Source organism: Apium graveolens, chromosome 2, assembly GCF_009905375.1.
Source record: "Apium graveolens cultivar Ventura chromosome 2, ASM990537v1, whole genome shotgun sequence".
Taxonomy (NCBI): domain Eukaryota; kingdom Viridiplantae; phylum Streptophyta; class Magnoliopsida; order Apiales; family Apiaceae; genus Apium; species Apium graveolens.
Genome location: NC_133648.1, coordinates 287,060,381 through 287,080,729, shown reverse-complemented (window position 1 = coordinate 287,080,729; position 20,349 = coordinate 287,060,381). Strand labels below are relative to the sequence as shown.

Genomic DNA, 20,349 nt, shown 5'->3' with positions numbered 1-20,349 from the left:
ACCTTACCTTGAACCCTGAAAGTCAGATATTTATCAAAGTGATTCCTCATTGATTGATACCCCTCTTTCTTATCCTAAAGCTTGACAATTCTGATATATCCTGAGCTAAAGATCATTTTTTCATACCTTAACACCCTTAGTATTCATAAAGCTTATCTTCTTGATGATCCAACACCTGTACCTTGACAAGAAACCATTGTTTTAAGCCCAGTTTGGCATTACCCCTTCATATTATCCATTAGCCTCACTAAATTTCCTTGTCCAAGTTTTGACATATGAAAACCTTTCAGTTACCCTTATAGAGTAAAGTTTTGTGAATCATGACCCTGAGATTTAGTACCATATTTCCCGTGTTTCGAGTTGATCTATAATCCCTTGATAAAAATGTTTATTGTTAAAAGAGATTTTGTTATAATTCGGCATCAGTTTTTGAAATAAATAAAATGTGGGTTTTCAGTCCCAAAGGGGGGATAAATGTTTTCTTTGAATAGTGGATCTGGACTGAGACGCGAGTCCTTTCCACACTTATATTAGGCTTAAAAGTTGCCTAGGGATTCCCATTAATGTTTTAGAACCCAGCGAGGTTCGGGATTACTTCGCGGCTGATCACTGGCTGTAATCCGTAGCGTCATAAAATGATTTTGATTAAGACATGATTTTAAAATTGTTTTGATACAAGCAAAATGATGCCATCACACATAGTTTTATCTCTCATTATCATTGGTTATGTCTTTCCATTGTCATTCTTTAATGTATATCTCGATTTATGTTTTGTATCGTACTGTTAGCACTTGTTGAGCATTTGGCTCACTCCTTGCTTTACCCTGATATTACAGCTAGCAGCTATGGTTAGATTCAAGCAGACTGCCCGAAAGACCTGTGATGCTGATGCTTATGTTCGAGCTCAGGTAGAATAAGAGATAGTAGTTCTGTGTGAGGACTCGCTATTTAAGATCAGTTGTAATAGATGGTAGTGTTGGGCTATTCCAAACCCTAAACTGTAAGATCTTGGAGTTGGTTGTGTATACTTCTTTCTATAATGTTGTAATAGTTATATTTAATTGCTTCTTAAGTTGGGGGTGTGACATAAGAGGTTCCAACAGGGACTTAGGCCATGGATTAGAAGTCAAGTGGCATTGTTGGGGATCAAGAATTATGCCACCTTGGTGCAGAAGACAATGATAGTAGAAGGAGAGCGTGAAGCTGCGAAGAGAGAAAATGAAGGAAGAAAAAGGAAGTTTGAAAGCTCGGAGCAAGAGCAAGGAAGTTCAAAGTTTAGAGGGAAGTTTGGTAGGAATGGTGGAGGTCAGAACCAAAAGTTTCAGAAGTTTAAACCCGGTAGCAGAGCCCAGAAAAACCGTTTCAAGAAAGCAGGACAACCGGGAAATGATAATAGACCCCGGATTCAAGAATGCAAGGTTTATTGAAAGAGACACCCGGGGAGATGTAATAAGTTGGACGTGACCTGTTTCAAGTGCAACCAGAAAGGTAATTACTCATCGGAATGTCCAAATGGAGCAAAAAAGCCTGGCTTGTCTTGTTTTAAATGTGGAAAGGTGGGCCATATGGCTAGAAACTGCAAGGAGCCTGTTCAGAAGGCCAATGTTCTTAGGATTGCTGGACCGCCGTCTCTCCCAGCACCGTCAGCTCAACCCAGAGCTAGGACCTTTAATATGACAATGAAAGATGTTGTGCAAGATGTAGACGAGGTGGCAGTTATGCTTGTTATTAACTTAGTAGAAGTAAAAGTATTGATGGATTCTAGAGTAACTAGATCTTTTATTTCTGAAAGTATTCTTGATAAGCTAAATTGTGCTGTGTACCCTCTGGAACCTAATTTGATTATAAAGGTAGCAAATCAAGAGAAAGTCGTTGTTAATAAAGTTTTCCCTGATTATGATGTGGATATAGAAGGTCAGCACATTTCTGCTGATTTAATTCCTTTTAAGTTAGGAGAATTTGAGGTTATACTAGGAATGGATTGGTTGTCAAACCATGAGGCGCATATAGAGTGTAAAAGTAAGAAGATGAAGTTAAGAACCAAGGATGGTGAGGAAGTGATATTCAAAAGGAAAAAGCAAGAGAAGAAATTTATAACGGCTATCGAGATGAGAAGATTATTACGTCAAGGATGCGAAGTTTATTTAGCTCATGTTAAAGACGTGGAAAAAGAATCCGTAAGGATTGAAGATATTCCAATAGTAAGAGATTTCCTTGATGTGTTTCCTGATGAATTGCCTGGACTACCTCCAGATAGAGAGATCGAGTTTACGATTGATTTGGATCCTGGAACGGAACGAGTATCGAAAGATCCCTATCTTATAGCGCTAGTCGAGATGAAGGAATTGGCAGTACAGTTGCAAGAATTATTGGATAAAGGAGTAATTCCGCCGAGTGTATCCCCGTGGGGTGCACCGGTATTGTTTGTAAATAAAAAGGATGGAAGTGTGAGGTTGTGCATTGATTATCGTGAATTAAATAAGTTGATGATTAAGAATAAATACCCTCTACCGCGAATCGATGACTTGTCTGATCAGTTACAAGGAGCTTCGTGTTTCTCCAAGATTGATTTAAGATCTGGATATCATCAATTAAAGATTAAAGCGGAAGATATACCCAACACAACATTTCGAACAAGATATGGACACTACGAGTTTTTGGTAATGGCGTTTAGTTTGATGAACGTGCCAGCCACATTTATGGATCTTATAAACAGAGTGTTCAAGCAATACCTGGACAAATTCGTTATAGTATTTATCGACGATATATTGATTTATTCCAAGATGGAAGAAGATCATGAGGAGCATTTGAGGATTTACTTGGAAATTCAGAGAAAAGAAAGGCTGTACGCTACGTTTTCGAAGTGTGAATTTTGGCTAAAGGAAGTGCAATTTATTGGTCATGTAGTTATTAAAGAGGGAATCAAAGTAGACCCAGCCAAGATAGAAGCTGTAATGAATTGGGAAAGTCCCAAGACTCCTACAGAAGTCAGAAGTTTTCTGGGATTAGCCGGATACTATAGAAGTTTTGTGCAAGATTTCTCTAAGATTGTTGTTCCCTTAACGAAGTTGACAAGGAAGAACGAAAAGTTTGTGTGGACGGAAAAGTGTGAAGAAAGCTTTCAAGAATTAAAGAAGAGGTTTGTAACCGCCCCAGTGTTGGTGTTACCTGATGAAAAAGGAGAATTTGTAATATTCAGTGATGCTTCGTAAAAAGGACTTGGATGTATGTTAATACAACACGAGAAGGTAATAGCATATATGTCTAGGCAACTCAAGCCGCACGAACAAAAGTATCCCATGCATGATTTGGAATTAGCAGCAATTGAGTTTGCCCCTAAGATTTGGAGACATTATTTATACGGGGAAAAGTGCGAGATTTATACAGATCATAAGAGTTTAAAGTATATTTTCACTCAAAAGGAGTTGAATATGAGACAAAGAAGATGGTTAGAGTTGATCAAAGATTATGATTGTGTGATAAATTATCATCTTGGAAAGGCAAATATGGTAGCAGATGCTCTAAGTCGCAAAGAAAGATTAAATATGTTAACGTCGTCGGAGGAATTGATCAAGGATTTTGAAAAGATGGAAATAGAAGTGCAGACTCCAGAATTTGGAGGTGAAGCAATATATGCGATGTCATTTCAACCTGAAATTTTGGAAAAGATTCGATGTTGTCAAGAGCAAGTGATGAATTACGAAAAGGATAAGTTATCAGGAGAAGAAATCAAAGCTCAAAAGGATGAGAAGGGAATATATCGTGTTAACTCACGTATTTGGATACCTAATGTTATGGAGCTAAAGCACGAGATTTTGAAAGAAGCGCATAACTCGAGATTTTCAATTCACCCTGGAAGTACGAAAATGTACCAGGATTTAAAAGAGAGTTATTGGTGGCCAAACATGAAAAAGGAAATTGCGGAATGGGTAAGTAAGTGATATACGTGTCAAATAGTAAAAGCGGAACATCAGAGGCCAAGTGGATTACTTCAACCACTAGACATACCAGAATGGAAATGGGAACATATCGTGATAGATCTCGTGGTAGGATTACCTAAGACCAAGTCTAATCATGATGCGATTTGGATAATAATCGATCGATTGACGAAGTCAGCACATTTCTTGCCGATAAATGAAAGGTTTTCATTGGAAAAGTTGGTCAAATTATATTTGGATGAGATTGTGATGCGTCACGGAGTTCCTGTATCTATCGTTTCATGATCATTTGGGAACTAATTAAGCTGAAAATGAGTACGACATATCATCCGCAGACTGACGGACAAAGTGAAAGGATAATTCAGATAATTGAGGATATTTTGCGAACTTGTGCAATAGATTTCAAAGGAAATTGGGACGATCATTTATCGTTAATTGAATTTTCCTACAACAACAGTTATCACACGAGTATTGGAATGCCGCCTTATGAACCGTTGTATGGAAGAAAATGTAGATCCCCTACATATTGGGACGAGGTTGGTGAGCGCAAATTAATTGGCCCAGAGCTAGTTCAACAACGAAAGAAAAATTGGAAATGATACGAAAAAGATAAATTGCAGCTCAAGATCGACAAATAAAACACGCAAATCGAGAACGAAAAGATGTGTAATTCGAACCTGGAGCCAAAGTCTTGTTAAAGATATCTCCTTGGAAAGGTTTAACCAGATTCGGAAAGAAAGGGAAGTTGAGTCCTAGGTACATTGGACCATTTGAAATACTAACGACGAGTTGGAAATGTGGCATATGAATTGGCACTACCTCCGCAAATGCAACATCTACACAATGTATTTCATGTGTCTCTTCTAAAGAAGTATAATGCTGATACGAGCCATGTGATCAAATTGGAACCAGTGGAAATTCAACCAGATTTGTCTTATGTGGAACAACCAGTTCGAATCTTAGACCGAAAAGAGAGGACACTTAGAAATAAAGTTGTACCTCTAGTCAGAGTGTTGTGGAGAAATCCAATAGTGGAAGAATTAACTTGGGAATTAGAAAGTGAAATGAAAGAAAAGTATCCCCATTTATTTGCTTAGACTAGATTCTGGGGACAGAATCCTTTTAAAGAGGGTAGATTGTGACGACTGAGAATTTTGCGACGTAATTAAGTCAATAAAGTATGATTAATGTGAAGTGATTATAAAATATGTGATTAAGTGATGATTAATTTTCTTTATTGTATATTAGTATCTGGGAACGTAGATAGACGCGTTCCAATTTAAAGAGTTAGCTTAGGAGTTAAGCTGTGTTGTCGGGCCGTCAGGTAGAACAGAACCCGTCCTAAAAAGGGATTAAAGTATTTAAAATGTGAAATATGTGTTATTATGTGAAATTAATGTTTAAGTAAAGTATTGCGTTCTAATGACGTGTCAGTCGGTAATGATATTGTGAAGCGTAATAGAAACGCTGAGCGTCGGGCCATCAGGCAGAACGTGACCCGGTACGCGAAAAGAGGAATAATGATAAAAAGGGAAATTTTTATGATCAGACGTAAGTTGCGATGTGTCAGTATACGTGTTTGCTTGTCTGTATGCGTGATTACGTGATCTGTTGATATTTTTAAGGGAATTATTTGATTTAAATAAGGTTTATTTAACCTTTGCACATTTTTATAAAATTATTTGAGTAAGGTAAAGGCATGAGATTTGTTTTTTTTTTATTTTCGAAATAGTCCTAGAGACTTTCTAAAAATGATAGATGGATTTATTTCATGATTGTTGCTTTTTAAAATGATTTTTATGTGTTAAAATGCTAGTTTTAGAATGAGCTTGTAAAAATCATATAAAATCAACCGTACGCTCAAAAGTTTATTATGAATAATGGTTGGAAAGCTAATTTCGAGATCTATATTTTAAAATTATTATTCGTTTCATTCTCATATTTTCAGAGAGAGCTATCTTGTGTTAAATGTAATCTTTGATAAAAAGAAAAAGGGAAAGGAGAAAAGGAAATTAAAAAGTTTGGCATATGACCATTTTACCCCTACCAAACTCTTATAAAAACCACCTCCCCACCCTTTTTCTTTCTTTTCACCCGGCCACTCCCTCATTTCTCACATTCTCTCATTCCTCTCTCTCTTTTTCTCTCTCACTCTCGAAGTCTCTCTCTTTTTTTCCACTCGGTACATCTCTCTTCTTCACTTAATTTTTATGGATTCTTCCATAAAACTTCATCCTTGTTCCATATATAAGCTTTGATTCACTTGCATGTGTGGTTTGGTCCTTGCATGCGAGTGTGTATGTGTGTGTGTTTAGGTTCGGTTTTTGCCGAGTTCTTGTTTTATAGAACCAAGATGATGTGATTTTGTGATGATTATGTCTTGCATGTTTTTTTTGTTGTGATTTTTAGAAGAAATCGGGGGTTTCGTGGTTGGACACCCGCGAATAAGGGCACCACCGTGAAGCCACATCCACCGGTGATGAACTCCGGTGAACCGGTGGTGAGTTATGATGTGTAAACTGAACTCTAAACTACATAAACTCGAATTTTAGTGTTTGCATGTGATGTTTTCTATAAATCCGAATGGGTTTTTGATTTTAAAAGAAATTAAGTTGATTTTTTATAATGAAATTGATGGTGGATAGTTGTTTATAGAAAGTATAGAATAATTCAAGTTTATTAGTGATTTATAAACTTAAATTGATGCATGCATGTTATGATTTAGGTGAAATTCAAATTCTTGGATATGTGTTAAGAAGTTTAGTTGGTTTAATTGATAAAACGACTTGTGAACGATGTGTTATAGAGATTGTTAGATGATTTTGGGATAGAATGAAGTGTGAAGTTGATTTGAATTATGCATGTTAATCTATGTGGTTAGGGCTGAATGATTGTTTTGTGTCAAGAAAGAAATTAATCAAATAAACTTGTGTGATTTGAAATTGGTGTTGATGGGTCAATAATTGTTGAAATTAAGATTATAGTTAAGCTCGTATGTGGATTTAGAGTCATGCATGTAGAGATAAGTGAATGCATGTACGGTTAATTGGAAAATTCGACTAAGGTTTTATATTACTAAGTGATGATTTGATGTAAATGAGTGTTTGATATAATGAAGAGATGAATTTGAATAGCATGTGAGCATGTATGTATGTTTTTGATTGAGTTATTGTTGATAAAAGGAAAGGTGTTAGTTTAAATGTTGGATTATGCTAAGATTAAAGTTGCATGGTGTAATTTTTTAGAAATTTGATTGTATATATATATGGTTATGGTTCAAATTTTAATGTTAAAAGAGAGGAAAATGATTCTTTTTAAAGGTTTTTAATTGTGCTATATGTTTATTTGAGCTAAGGTGGAAATTGATTGATTTTGTGGTTGGTATTTGCAAGAAGGCCGAATAGGCCATATGAACTTAGAATTAAAACTTGATTTGTGGTAATCAAAGAATGATTGGGTGTGTATATGTGAATATCTATGGATTTGGTTGTTTGATTGTGGTATGTGATTCGAATTAAGGAATAAAAGAAAAAGGAACTAAGTTGATTGATTTTAAAAGCTATAAGTGATAGTTATGATCATAAAAATTTAGTTGTGAATGAATTGTGTAATCATTTGATTTGAAGAATAGTCAAGGTTAAGCGAGTATAAGTTGATTATTGAGTATATAAAGATATAAAGGTTTTGAGAAAGGAATGTGTTATGTGCTATGTGCATGTGTGTATAAGCTATACTCGTATAGTTCGAGTCGAGAGTATAATCGAGCTATCGTATTGAGTGAACGTTCCAGGAACGAGATTTGAGAATCTAATTAAGGTTTTGGTTTTGATTGTAGATTCGGAGTGTGAGGGAATTCAGGCTAGGAAAGGTAAAGGTATACTACTGTTAAAGTAATGAACCCATGTTATTGATTTGAGATACCCTGTCTTTGATCTTGTGTTATTGATAAGCTTATTGATCCAACCCCTTTGGTAACTCTTTTTCTTGTTCTAATTATTTGTTATACCATGAACTGTTAAAAACTCTATAAGTACCTTTACGAACCCCTTGTAATAATGCTTCATTCCTTGTTTACCTTATTCCCTATTGATCCTTGAAACGGTTTTGATTTCCCTAACTTGAGAACCATGTTATCATTGATCAAAATCCCTAGAATTGAATTTTGCTTATCCCTGATTCATTCCCTTAACTTTGAAATTCTTGAAATTGAACTTTAGAATGAGTTTCGACTTGAAAAAGTCTGAATGATTTCATATTCTTGGTAAATGTAAAATGAATTTAGTAAACCTACCTTTTTCCAACTCAAGGTTTTCCAAATGAATTCCTGATGGATTGGATTGGGACGTAAGAGGCTAGTGGGACTAGTCCAGTCATAGTAAGAGGCTAGCGGGGCTAGTCCAGTTTAAGGATGAAATTATATCGTTGGTACCTTAAAGACCAGATGGAGGTCGGGACGGGCTGATCACCCGTATTATTATAAAATGAAAGATAAAGTGGTCCAATCAAGGGTTCCATAGTGATTTTAAAAGGAATTGAAATTTCCTTTTCAGTAATTGATTCTTTGAAAATGAAAAACATTTATATTGCTTTGAAAAGAGTTGATTGTGATATTATGGAGCTTACAGCTTGTGAACCTTGATTTTTGATTCTGTTGATCATATAATTGATTCTTTATATTGAAAAGATTTGTCGCTTTCCATTTGAAAGATCTGTTTTGATCCTTTAATGCTTTGTGATGAATGTCGGCTTTCACCCTGCTTTGAGCCTTGTTCCTTGAAAGCCCAAAAATTTCCTTCATAACCCCTTTTATAAATTGAAAGATAGAAATCTGCCACCTAGAACTGATAAAGTAGAATACCCTGAGATCAGTAAAGTATATTGTAGATTTTATATCGTAGAACTACTTTATAGTTACTTGCTGAGTTTTATACTCATATGTTTTGTTTTAATCTAACCATGGCAGTTAAGAAAGAAGATGGCCAGGCTTAGGCACACTGCTCGTAAGAGCGTACCTGGTGGTCCTTATCGTGTTGAGGGCTTCCAGTTGCTAGAGCAGGTAGTAAAGTTTTTGAGTTAGCAAGCGCTTAGCTAGATAGTTTTAAAGATACAATGGGTTATCTGTCGGTTCTAAGTCGGGATCGACTATGTATATTTGGTTTTCTGTTGGGGTTGTAAGTTATATTTTATGGTTGGTAGTTGTAATCTTGTCTCATACTTTATCCTGTTTGATCCCGTTAGTAGCTAATCAGGGTTTATGCTTATTTAATTAGTAGATTAAAGGTGTGTGGGTCCTCATTTCCTAACCCCGAGATTGAGGGCGTCACAACAAGGGAGGGGTAGACTCTAGTACTATGTATACTAGGGAGACTACCAAAGGTACCGCAGACGAAGGTACTCTGTGTACTCAGGAACTTGTGAAGTATGTGTATACCCAAAATAGGACACGTAGCCCGCATACGGCAAGGGTGATAACTGGGATACGAAGGTGTCATCCTTCTACTAGTAGAAAAGGTTTCTATTTCCCGTATTACGACTGATCATCGTATGCGGCGGCTCCAGTGAATGTCCTATTCTTCCAACTGGAATTGTGATGCAATACCGTAACCCATGCCTAGGTGCTGGGTTTACCATTAAGGTATTCACAGGATAACAAATCCACTAAAGAATTGTTTCCAAAATAAGGTGTGTATCACCAAGGAAAACTATTTTTGAATAAACCTATTTATCGTATATGGAATTATACTTAAATTTCTCGTACAGTCTTTTCATACTGTATATCATTATGGCAGAGCATTATTGCTCACTCTTGCTTTCTTTAAATGTCACAACACAATAGATTACCAGTGACGACATGGGACTTAGTCACTTGAAATCGGGGGGAGAATCCCTTACAGGCTTTGTCTCAGGTGGACTAGAGTATCCAGATAGGTATAAGATGTTAGTAGTAATTATTGTAACTTCATGTAGAGGTTACGAATAAATGTTTAAGATCCTGTAAAGTACATTTGAGTGTAATAAAAGAAGATTACATTTTGTACATCATTTCTAAGGCTATAACTTGTGTGTGTGTGAGATTGGGGTCTGTTGGATTATTGAATCAATACAAGTTACACATGCGTGAAGGATGGCGTGACGACCCAGATTCCTGACCCCAGATTTGGGGGCCTTACATATGTATTCAGCCTCAGCTGTGGAAGTTGATACATATTGTTGTTTCTTGCTATACCACGATACAGGTCTTTGTCCAAGAAAATGACAGCTTCCACTAGTGATCTTTCTGTCAACCCTACATCCAGCAAAATCTGTATCTGTGTATCGAGCAGCTTCAAAACCAGTTCCCTTAGGATACCATAGTCCCAAGTTTGGAGTCCCCTTCAAGTATCTAAAAAATCCTCTTCACAACCATCAAATGTGATTTCTTTGGATTGGCTTGAAATCTTACACACAGATGTTGAGTGGCATTTATGACACTTTATTACACTCCGTAAAGTTTTGAATTGGTGTAAATGTACTCAAGTTGTTGTTGTTTTAATGTGTTTTCTAGTGTTTCTGCATTTCAGGCATTATTCTAAGAATCAGGTGAATTAGCATTGTTTTGGTGCTAATATGGTGTTAGGATGATGTCCAAAGAATAAAGCTTCGGAAGGCAACTCGATTGCAGCGGGAATTAAAGAAATTCAGAATTTTTTCCAAAAGAACGGCACGCCCGCGCTGGTCTAGCGCGCGGCCGTGTTCATTTGTCAGAGAGCCAGCGCGCCCGCGCGCGTGCCGTGTCGGGAATCCAGAATCCTGATTCTAATAGATTTATAATTGGAGGACTTCTATCTTACATGGGCTTCTATATATACCTAAATAAAGGACATTTTCTAGAGACGGATATACCAGAGCACAAGGAGAGTCGTAAGAAGACCGTGTTAGCACGATTCAACGAAGACGAAGAAGATCTTGTTTTTACTTATGAATCTTTGTTCTAAGTTGTAACTTGGAAGCTAGTTTTCTTATTCTTGAACCTTACTCTTATTTCATACTTGGTTTTATTATTTATTCAGTATAAAGACTACGTTTATTATACCATGCTTTCATTGGAACCCACGTTAATGATGAGTCTGATTATGGGTTAATCGTTATTGTAGGGTTTTAGCGGATTTATTCATGGATTTTTTTAGTTAATTTGTTTCGATACCTTAGTGTGTGGTGATTGTATGATAACCTAGTATTGGTTGTACTTATTTGTCTTATGAGTATCGCGAGCTTATAAGATAGCGTGTTAATCTTTAATGAAATGACAGTAAATTTAAGGATTTAGAACTTGCCATGCTAGGTTCATGTGTTATTGTTATGCATGATTCGTAGGTAGTTTTAACCATCTTACTTGCCCTATGTAATCACGATAGATAACTTGTGCTTTAAATCTTTATGTTGTCAAATTCTATAGACATATAGAATCTCAATATAATTGGTGTCTATTCAGCTTCTATCTATTTTGTGGATGTCTGGTAGTATGTTATTCGTGCAACAAAAGTTGGCGTTTATCAGTTTTGTGTTATCTGATTAGTGTCATCACCATTACATGCTAAGGTTAAGAATGAAAAAACTATTGAATGAAGTTAGAATCCCATGTTTGTCATATATATTAATTCAACCATTCTTATTCTCTTACTTATAATTATTAGTTTAATTCTTAGTTAAAATCAAAAAACCAATTTTTTGATTCGTCTTAGCATTGAATAATAGCTATATCATTGGTGCATAAGTGCATAAATTAATTAGTTAACCAGAGTCAGTCTTTGTGGGAACGAACAAGAAATAATTCTATATTACTTGCGAACGCGTATACTTGCGTGTATTATTAGCGCGTGTTTAGCGACTAACAAGTTTTTGGCGCCGCTACCGAGGACTGCAGTGTTAATTTTTTATTTATATGTTTGTCATCAGTGATCATTATAATTCATTGACTCGAACATTGTACTTATCTATTTTCTTGTCTTATTTAAGGTACTCTAGCGAGCGTGTATGCATATACGTTCGCGGTCTCGTAAGAGAACTCTGGATAAAGCCGAGGAAGAAGTTGTACTGGTTCGAAGGGAAGTTATTTAGGATGAAGAGAAGATAGAAGAAGAAGAAGAGAAAATCAAGGAACCAGCTTTAGTAGTGATGGGAGATCAAGCAGAAATTCCTAAGGCTTTGATGGACAATTCTCAGCCTAAGATCAATGATATTCAGTCAAGCATCATCAGGCCAGCCATCTCGTCTAATGCTTTTAAGATCAAGTCAAGCACGATTTAGATGATACATAACTCATTTCAGTTTGGGGGTTCTCCTACTGAAGACCCCAACATGCACATCAGGGATTTCATCGAGATCTGTGACACTTTCAAGTTCACTGGTGTGATTGAAGATGCTATCAAGCTGCGACTATTCCCATTCTCTCTGAGGTATAAAGCGAAGTGCTGGCTAAATTCTCTACCACCAGGGTTTATCACCATATGGGAGGATCTTGCTCAAAAGTTTCTCAATAAATTCTTCCTTATGGCGAAGACTGCTGCAATCAAGAATGCTCTTACTCAGTTTGCTCAACAAACTAGAGAATTTCTGTGTGAGGCTTAGGATCAATATAAGGAGATGCTAAGGAAGTGCCCATACCATGGCATGCCTGATTGGATGATTATAAACTGTTTCTACAATGGATTAGGTGCTACTTCTAGATCTATGTTCGATGTAGCATCAGGAGAAGCCTTGTGGGCTAAAAGCTACAATGAAGCTTATGAATTGATTGAACTGATGGCTGTTAATGAATACCAGAATCCTTTTAAGAGACTGATTCAGGGAAAAGTAGAAGGAATTCTGGAGTTGGACGCTGAAACTGCTATAGCTGCCCAACTTAAGGTTTTGACGATGAAGGTGGACACTTTGAGTAATTATGGAGTTAATCAATGCGCTATTTCTAGTGAATCAGCTCAGTTCGTGAGCAACTTTCAGTTATCGCAGCAACCTGTGCCAGCCACTTATCATTCCAACAACCACAATCATTCTAATTTTAGCTGGAGCAACACTCAGAATGTGGTTCAACAGCCTTATCAATAGTACCCAACTAAGCAGTACAACCCCCTGGTTTTTAGCAACCTCAATATGCACCAAGGTAGCAAGTTCAGCTGCAACAAGCTAATGAAAAATCTGAATTAGAGGAGTTGAAGCTTATGTGCAAGAGTCAAGTTATTTCTATCAAGACCTTGGAAAATCAAATTGGACAAATTACCAGTGCCTTGCTAAATCGTCAACCTGGTATATTACCTAGTGACACTGAAGTGCCAGGAAAGAGGGAAGCTAAGGAGCAGGTAAAGGCAATCACTTCGAGGTCTGGAAAGGTTGCAAATGTCGAACAAACTCAAGTTTCGAATGAAGAAGCTGGGGCTGAAGAAGAAGTAGAGCAACAAGAAGTAGAAGTGGAACCAAGGAAGACTACTATTGAGCACACTCCTCATGAGGGTAATACAGGGGAGAAACAGATCTATCCTCCACCGCCTTTTCCTAAGCGGTTGCAGAGGAAGAAAATGGATAAGCAGTTTGTGAAGTTTCTAGAGGTGTTCAAGAAACTTCACATCAACATACCTTTTGCAGAGGCTCTTGAGCAGATTCCTAGTTAAGCAAAGTTTATGAAAGGTATTCTCTCTCGAAAAGTGAAGCTAGATGATTTAGAGATAGTCGCTCTCACGGAGGAATGTAGTGTTGTGCTACAACAGAAGTTGCCTCCGAAGCTTAAAGATCCGGGAAGCTTCACTATTCCGTGTAGTATTGGAAAAGTGTCTTTTGACAGATGCTTATGTGACTTGGGAGCTAACATCAATCTGATGTCTTTGTCAATCTTCAAGAAGTTGAATCTGCCTGATCCAAAACCAACTTATATGACTTTCCAGTTGGCCGACCATTCTATTATATATCGCAAGGTATTGTGGAGGATTTCTTGGTCAAGGTTGATAAAGTCATCTTCCCTGCTGATATCATAATTCTGATTTGAGAAGGATAAGAAGATTCCCATAATTTTGGGAAGACCTTTCTTGGCGACTGGCCGAACCTTGATAGATGTGCAGAAGGGTGAGCTTACAATGTGAATGCTGGATCAGGATGTAACTTTTAATGTGTTCAATGCTATAAAATTTCCTACAAAAAATGAGGAGTGTTTTAAGGTGGAAATGGTCTGTGGCGCCCTTCAAACCCGGAGTCTAGATTTGGGGGGGGGTCACTAGCCAATAAACTATAATAAAATAATCACAACGGAATAATATAATAAATATGACCCCTTGCATGCACTGGATCGATCACAGGTTATAGTATGGAACAGGCACTAATACAAACCAACTGTTATTACAAGCCATAAGTCTAATTAGTTTTACAAATTATTCAAATTTTATTACAAACCCCTAGACTTATTCAAGCGTCCCAAAACAGTCTAATTGGAAAACACACCCAACTATCTACAAGCACTCAACTTCTGATCAAACCTGGAACTCAAGCCTGCTCTGGCTTAGCTGAAAGATTAGATTGATAAACAAGTATGAGCAAAAGAAATGCTCAAAAAGCAGTATAAAATGTGCTTGAAATAATAAATCACATTTTGATAATAACTGAACAAAAGGATAAAATCAGTAATATTTGATCAATAATAAAAGCTTCACAAGCTATTAGCAATAGACGATAATTTTTAGATTGGAATAAAAACTCCGACGGACGTACTGTCCCATGCAGATCAGCCCGTGTGATAGCACTGGTTCATGATTCATAGAAACATGTCCCCAAAACACGAGTACTCAAATAAAAAGGCAATATATCTTACTGTGGCACAAATTGTGTCATAATATTTCATATAACACATATAAATAGCCCTCCGCTGGACCGTCCATCCCGGTCACTTACGCATTCATCCAATCCATAAAACATTTTGATCAAAGGAGCCGAATCAAACGACATCCTTAACAATATAACTCCCCATTTCTCGTGGTCCAAAGCTATTTAAACAATCGATGGCGAAATAACTAGAACAATTAGTTATTCGCTAATCTCAATTCAATGTTCCACTGTATAGAGTAATTTATAGCGAAATATAAAACGTTTAACTATACTAACCTTAGAATAGTATGGAAATTGAAAGAATACGGTTCAGAGTCAATATCACTTGAATGATGAGTGAAGATATAAATACTTGCATAATATGATTCGAAATAAACGTCACTTGAACGATAAGTGAAGTTATGGGTACTTGCCTGGTATGCTCGATAACCTCGTACTATAACTTTGCTTATAGCTGCTGGCTACTATCTCCATCTAACACTTGACCGCACTCCTTGCTACTCGATTCTATAAACAAAAGGACTATCTTAATTGACAGAACCAAACTCAATCGACGTAACTTTACGTCTTGACATCTACCCGAACGTTTATAACTAAGCATGGCATTTTAAAACTGTAAACAGATAGCATGCATATCACATAGCACGTAATCATGGTATTCGTATAACACGTAATCACATAATGCATGTAACACATAAGTCAGATCATTAAAAGATATTTCTCAATGCGTTCAGAATTAAAATTAGGTCAATATTAGCGTTTACCGATCAAATACCGACTCAAACTGATACACAAATCTAATGTCCTTGCAATACAAAAGAAATTAGGACTTAAACGTATTTGTATTTGAAGCGCAATATTTTTCTGAGTCTATATGCGTTCGTTTCGTATTAAACGGAAGAACGGTTTAATTATTATGAATAAAATAAGAAATAAATTGAAATAAATCAATTAATAATAATAATTGATTTTTAAATACAAAAATATAATTTTTGAAAGTTTAAAAAAATAATTTTAGGAATTATTTGAATTAATTATAAATAATTTACATTCATTTAACTATTTATAAATGAAATTAATTGATTAAATGATTTTAATCAATAAATTAAATTCATAAATAATTAACTAAATTGAATTATAAATAATTAAATCAAATTAGATTTTTGAAAATAATAAAAGAAAATAATTTTAGGAATTTAAAATATTTAAGAAAATAATTTTTTTGTAGAAATATAAATAAATGATTTTAAAAAAAAAGTAAATAATTTTTAGAATTTAGAAAATGAATTTAAGAATAAAAGTAAAAAGAAATGGGTACAAACAGATTCATGAAACTGCAGTTGGGGAAAACAGATTGAACTCGGGTCAAAAGACTGGGTCGCAACCGGGTTAGAAGGGATCAACCGGGTCGGGAAGAACTCTGACCGGTTTCTGGGTAATCCCCAGATTCCGGCGGTCTTCGGCGGTCCAAAACAGCCCCCAAATCGACTCCCTTTCTTCGATTTTCCGTCCAAAAAACGTCCCATATCACTTCCTATTTACGAATCAATTATCAAACACCCCATACCATCCCTACATCACCTATTCCGATCAAAATACCATAGAAACTGGCGAAAAGCTCCGGTTTCCGGCCAAACACTCAAAACACCGAACCCTTAACCAAAAATTACGATATCTATCTCAATTCGAAGATAATTAGTCGTACAACAGGTTCATTGAATCAAAACAACTACCAATCAATCAAACATTCTGAAAAATCTACTTAAAAATTCAAGAATAATCGATAATTCAAACTTTAAGAATCCTTAACTAAAATTAACGAAATTATATACCAAATCGATCCTTAGGATCCCAGGAACGTTAATCAATCAACCAAATCATCAAAAAATCCCTTAAAAATCAAAAATGAATTCTTAAGAACAAGAACACCCCAAAATTCGATTTTTATAAATACTATACCTCAATTGAAGATATTGATTTCAACGGATAGAGCTCGAAACAAGCTTTGATTTGGTTCAAGAATCAACAAAAACGGTTCAGTCAATCTTCCAAAAACAATGATCAAAGATTGAGAAGAAATCTCACCCCCCACAACCTTGTTCTTGTTTTTCCTATTTTCTGAAATTTTAATAAAAAAAAGTAATAAATGGCTGTTATTTATACTTACAGCAAATTACATCCCCAAAATCAATTTATGGTATTTTTATCCCCTAATTAAAAGTATTTAGGCCCAAAAGAATTATTGGGGGGAATAATTTTTAAAAATGATAAAATACAAAATTAACGTCAAAATTCCCCAAAAATTGTGAATAATTCAAAAATACAAAATTAAAGGGTATTTGAAATGCGAATAATTTTATAAAAATAAAAACACGGATTTTATGGGTTTTGACGTCCCCGTGGGTCCCCGGTCCGCTGATTTTTGAAAAACAAAACGATACTGAAATTAATAGAAAAACCCGAATACGCATTAAATGCATTCAAACGCGCATAAAATAAAATAAAACAAATATCTCGATAGAGATGCGAATAAATGCAAGTCCAAATTGCAGATCGATTCATATAATTGCAGTTTAAACATATATTAATGAATCAAAAAAATTTCTGGCCCGCACAGAAACACACATAATAACTGTAACATCTAATATCATGGCAATAATCACTTTAAATTTATAAAACACATAATATTTACTCATTTAACATATAATATTCACATATTTTTCCCGGATATTATATCCTTCCCCCCTTAACAGGATTCTGTTCACAGAATCAGCCTAAGAAAACAAATGAGGATACTTGGATCGCATATCGCTTTCCAACTCCCAAGTCGACTCTTCAACCTTGGGATTCATCCACAAGACTCACACCAATGACACAGACTTATTCCTAAGCACTCTTTCTTTCTTATCTAAAATATGCACTGGTTGCTCTATAAAAGATAAATCTGGCTGAATCTCGATTGGCTCATATTCTTTCACATGATTTGAATCAGGAAAATAACACTTCAACATCGACACATGGAACACATTGTGAATATGCTGCATGTGAGGTGGTAACGCTAACTCGTAAGCAACCTTTCCCACACGCTTCAAAATCTCAAAAGGGCCAACATAACGCGGACTCAGCTTTCCTTTCTTCCCAAATCTGGATAAACCTTTCCAAGGCGAAACCTTTAATAGCACTGCTTCACCAACTTCAAATTCCATATCTTTTCTGGTAGGATCAGCATATTTGTGTTGACGATCTTGAGCTGCCACTAATCGTTTCTGAATGAGTTATATTTTCTCTTTCGTCTGCTGGATCAATTCTGGACCCAAAATCTTTCTCTCACCAACTTCTTCCCAACATATTGGAGATCTGCATCTTCTCCCGTACAAAGCTTCGTAAGGCGGCATTCCAATACTGGCATGATAACTGTTGTTGTAGGAGAATTCATCCAATGGCAAATGTTCATCCCAACTTCCTTCAAAATCTAGCACACATACCCTTAGCATTTGTTCGATAGTCTGAATCATCCTTTCACTGTGACCGTGTGTCTGCAGATGATACGCGGTACTCATATTTAGTTTCATTCCGAGACAATCTTGAAAACTTCTCCAAAATCTTGAGTTAAATCGAGGATCTCTGTCTGAAACTATGGACACTGGAACTCCATGTCGTGTCACAATTTCCTTAAGATATACCCGTACCAATTTATCCATTGAAAACCTCTCGTTGATAGGAAGAAAATGCGCCGACTTTATCAATCTGTCAATAATAACCCAAATAACATCTTGATTTGCCCTGGTCCTCGGTAATCCAACTACGAAATCCATCGCTATATGCTCCCACTTCCATCTGGAATATCCAGTGGTTGTATTAGTCCACTGGGCCTTTGATATTCCGCTTTGACTCGCTTACAAGTGTAACACTTACTTACCCATTCTGTAATTTCCTTCTTCATGCTTGGCCACCAAAAGTTTTCTCTTAAGTCTCTGTACATCTTTGTACTCCCGGGATGAATTGAATATCTGGAGTTGTGAGCGTATCGAAGAATTTCATCTTTCAGCTCAGCTACGTTGGGTATCCATATTCTGGAAAAGAATCTTAATATCCCTTTATCATCCTTTTGACTCCCTACCTCTTCTCCTGTCAAACTGTCTCATTCATGGCTCATGACTTCTTCCTGATATCTTCTTATTTTCTCCAATAGTTCTGGTTGAAAAGACATTGCACACTACATATCTGCAGACATATCTGAGGTACTGACCTCTATTTCAAGCTTCTCGAATTCCTTGACTAATTCTTCAGATGAAGTTATCATATTTAACTTTTCTTTTTGGCTCAAAGCGTCGGCCACCACATTTGCTTTACCTGGATGATAGTTAATGGTACAGTCGTAGTCCTTGATCAATTCGAGCCATCTTCTTTGCCTCATGTTCATTTCCTTCTGGGTAAAGATATATTTCAAACTCTTGTGGTCCATGTAGATCTCGCACTTTTCTCCATACAGATAATGCCTTCATATCTTCAATGCAAATACTATAGCTGCCAATTCCAAATCATGCGTTGGATACTTCTCTTCAAGTGGTTTTAATTGTCTTGAAGCGTAGGCTATCATTTTGTCGTGCTGCATTAAAACACATCCCAAACCTTTATATGACGCGTCACTATAGATCACAAAATTTCCTTGATCATCTGGCAAGACTAGCACTGGAGAAGATACTAATCTATTCTTTAATTCTTGGAAACTCTTCTCGCATTTCTCATCCCATTCGAACTTCTGGTTCTTCCTGGTGAGCTTTGTCAACGGTGTAGCTATCTTTGCAAAATCTTACACGAATCTTCTGTAGTAACCTGCCAGTCCCATGAAACTTCTTACTTCCGTTAATGTCTTTGGCCTTTCCCAGTTGACTATAGCTTCAATCTTTGACGGATCCACTTCCACTCCTTGACTGCTAATCACGTGCCCAAAAAATCGTACTTCTTTTAACCAAAATTCACACTTGGAAAATTTTGCGTACAATTTCTCCTGTCGCATATCTCCAAAACTATTCTCAAATGCTCTGCATGCTCCTCTTCGGTCTTGGAATAGATCAAAATGTCATCTATGAACACAATCACGAATTTATCCAAATACTTCTTGAATACTCGATTCATTAGATCCATGAAAGCTGCTGGTGCGTTGGTTAATCCAAATGCCATCACTAGAAACTCATAATGCCCATATCTGGTTCTGAATGCGGTCTTCGGAATATCTTCTGGCTTGATCTTCAGTTGATGATATCCAGATCTTAAATCAATCTTGGAAAACCATACCGCGCCTCTCAGTTGGTCAAATAAATCATCGATCCTTGGCAACGGGTACTTATTCTTAATGGTCAGCTTATTCAGTTCTCGATAGTCAATACAAAGTCGCATACTCCCATCTTTCTTCTTGACAAACAGTACTAGTGCGCCCCATGGAGATACACTGGGTCTTATAACTCCTTTCTCCAAAAGATCTTGCAGCTGAGTTGCCAATTCTTTCATCTCCACTGGTGCCATCCGGTACGGAGCTTTAGAAACTGGTTCTATTCGGGGTGCT

The 20,349-nt window shown here is 36.4% G+C and overlaps 1 non-coding gene across 1 annotated transcript; it reads right to left on the bottom strand.

The window, feature by feature from the left end:
- Positions 1 to 12,482: 12,482 nt before the first annotated feature.
- LOC141709630 (small nucleolar RNA R71) lies at positions 12,483 to 12,589 on the bottom strand. Its single transcript, XR_012570195.1, has one exon. It is a non-coding gene; the product is annotated as a small nucleolar RNA R71 (small nucleolar RNA).
- Between the last annotated feature and the right edge of the window lie 7,760 nt (positions 12,590 to 20,349).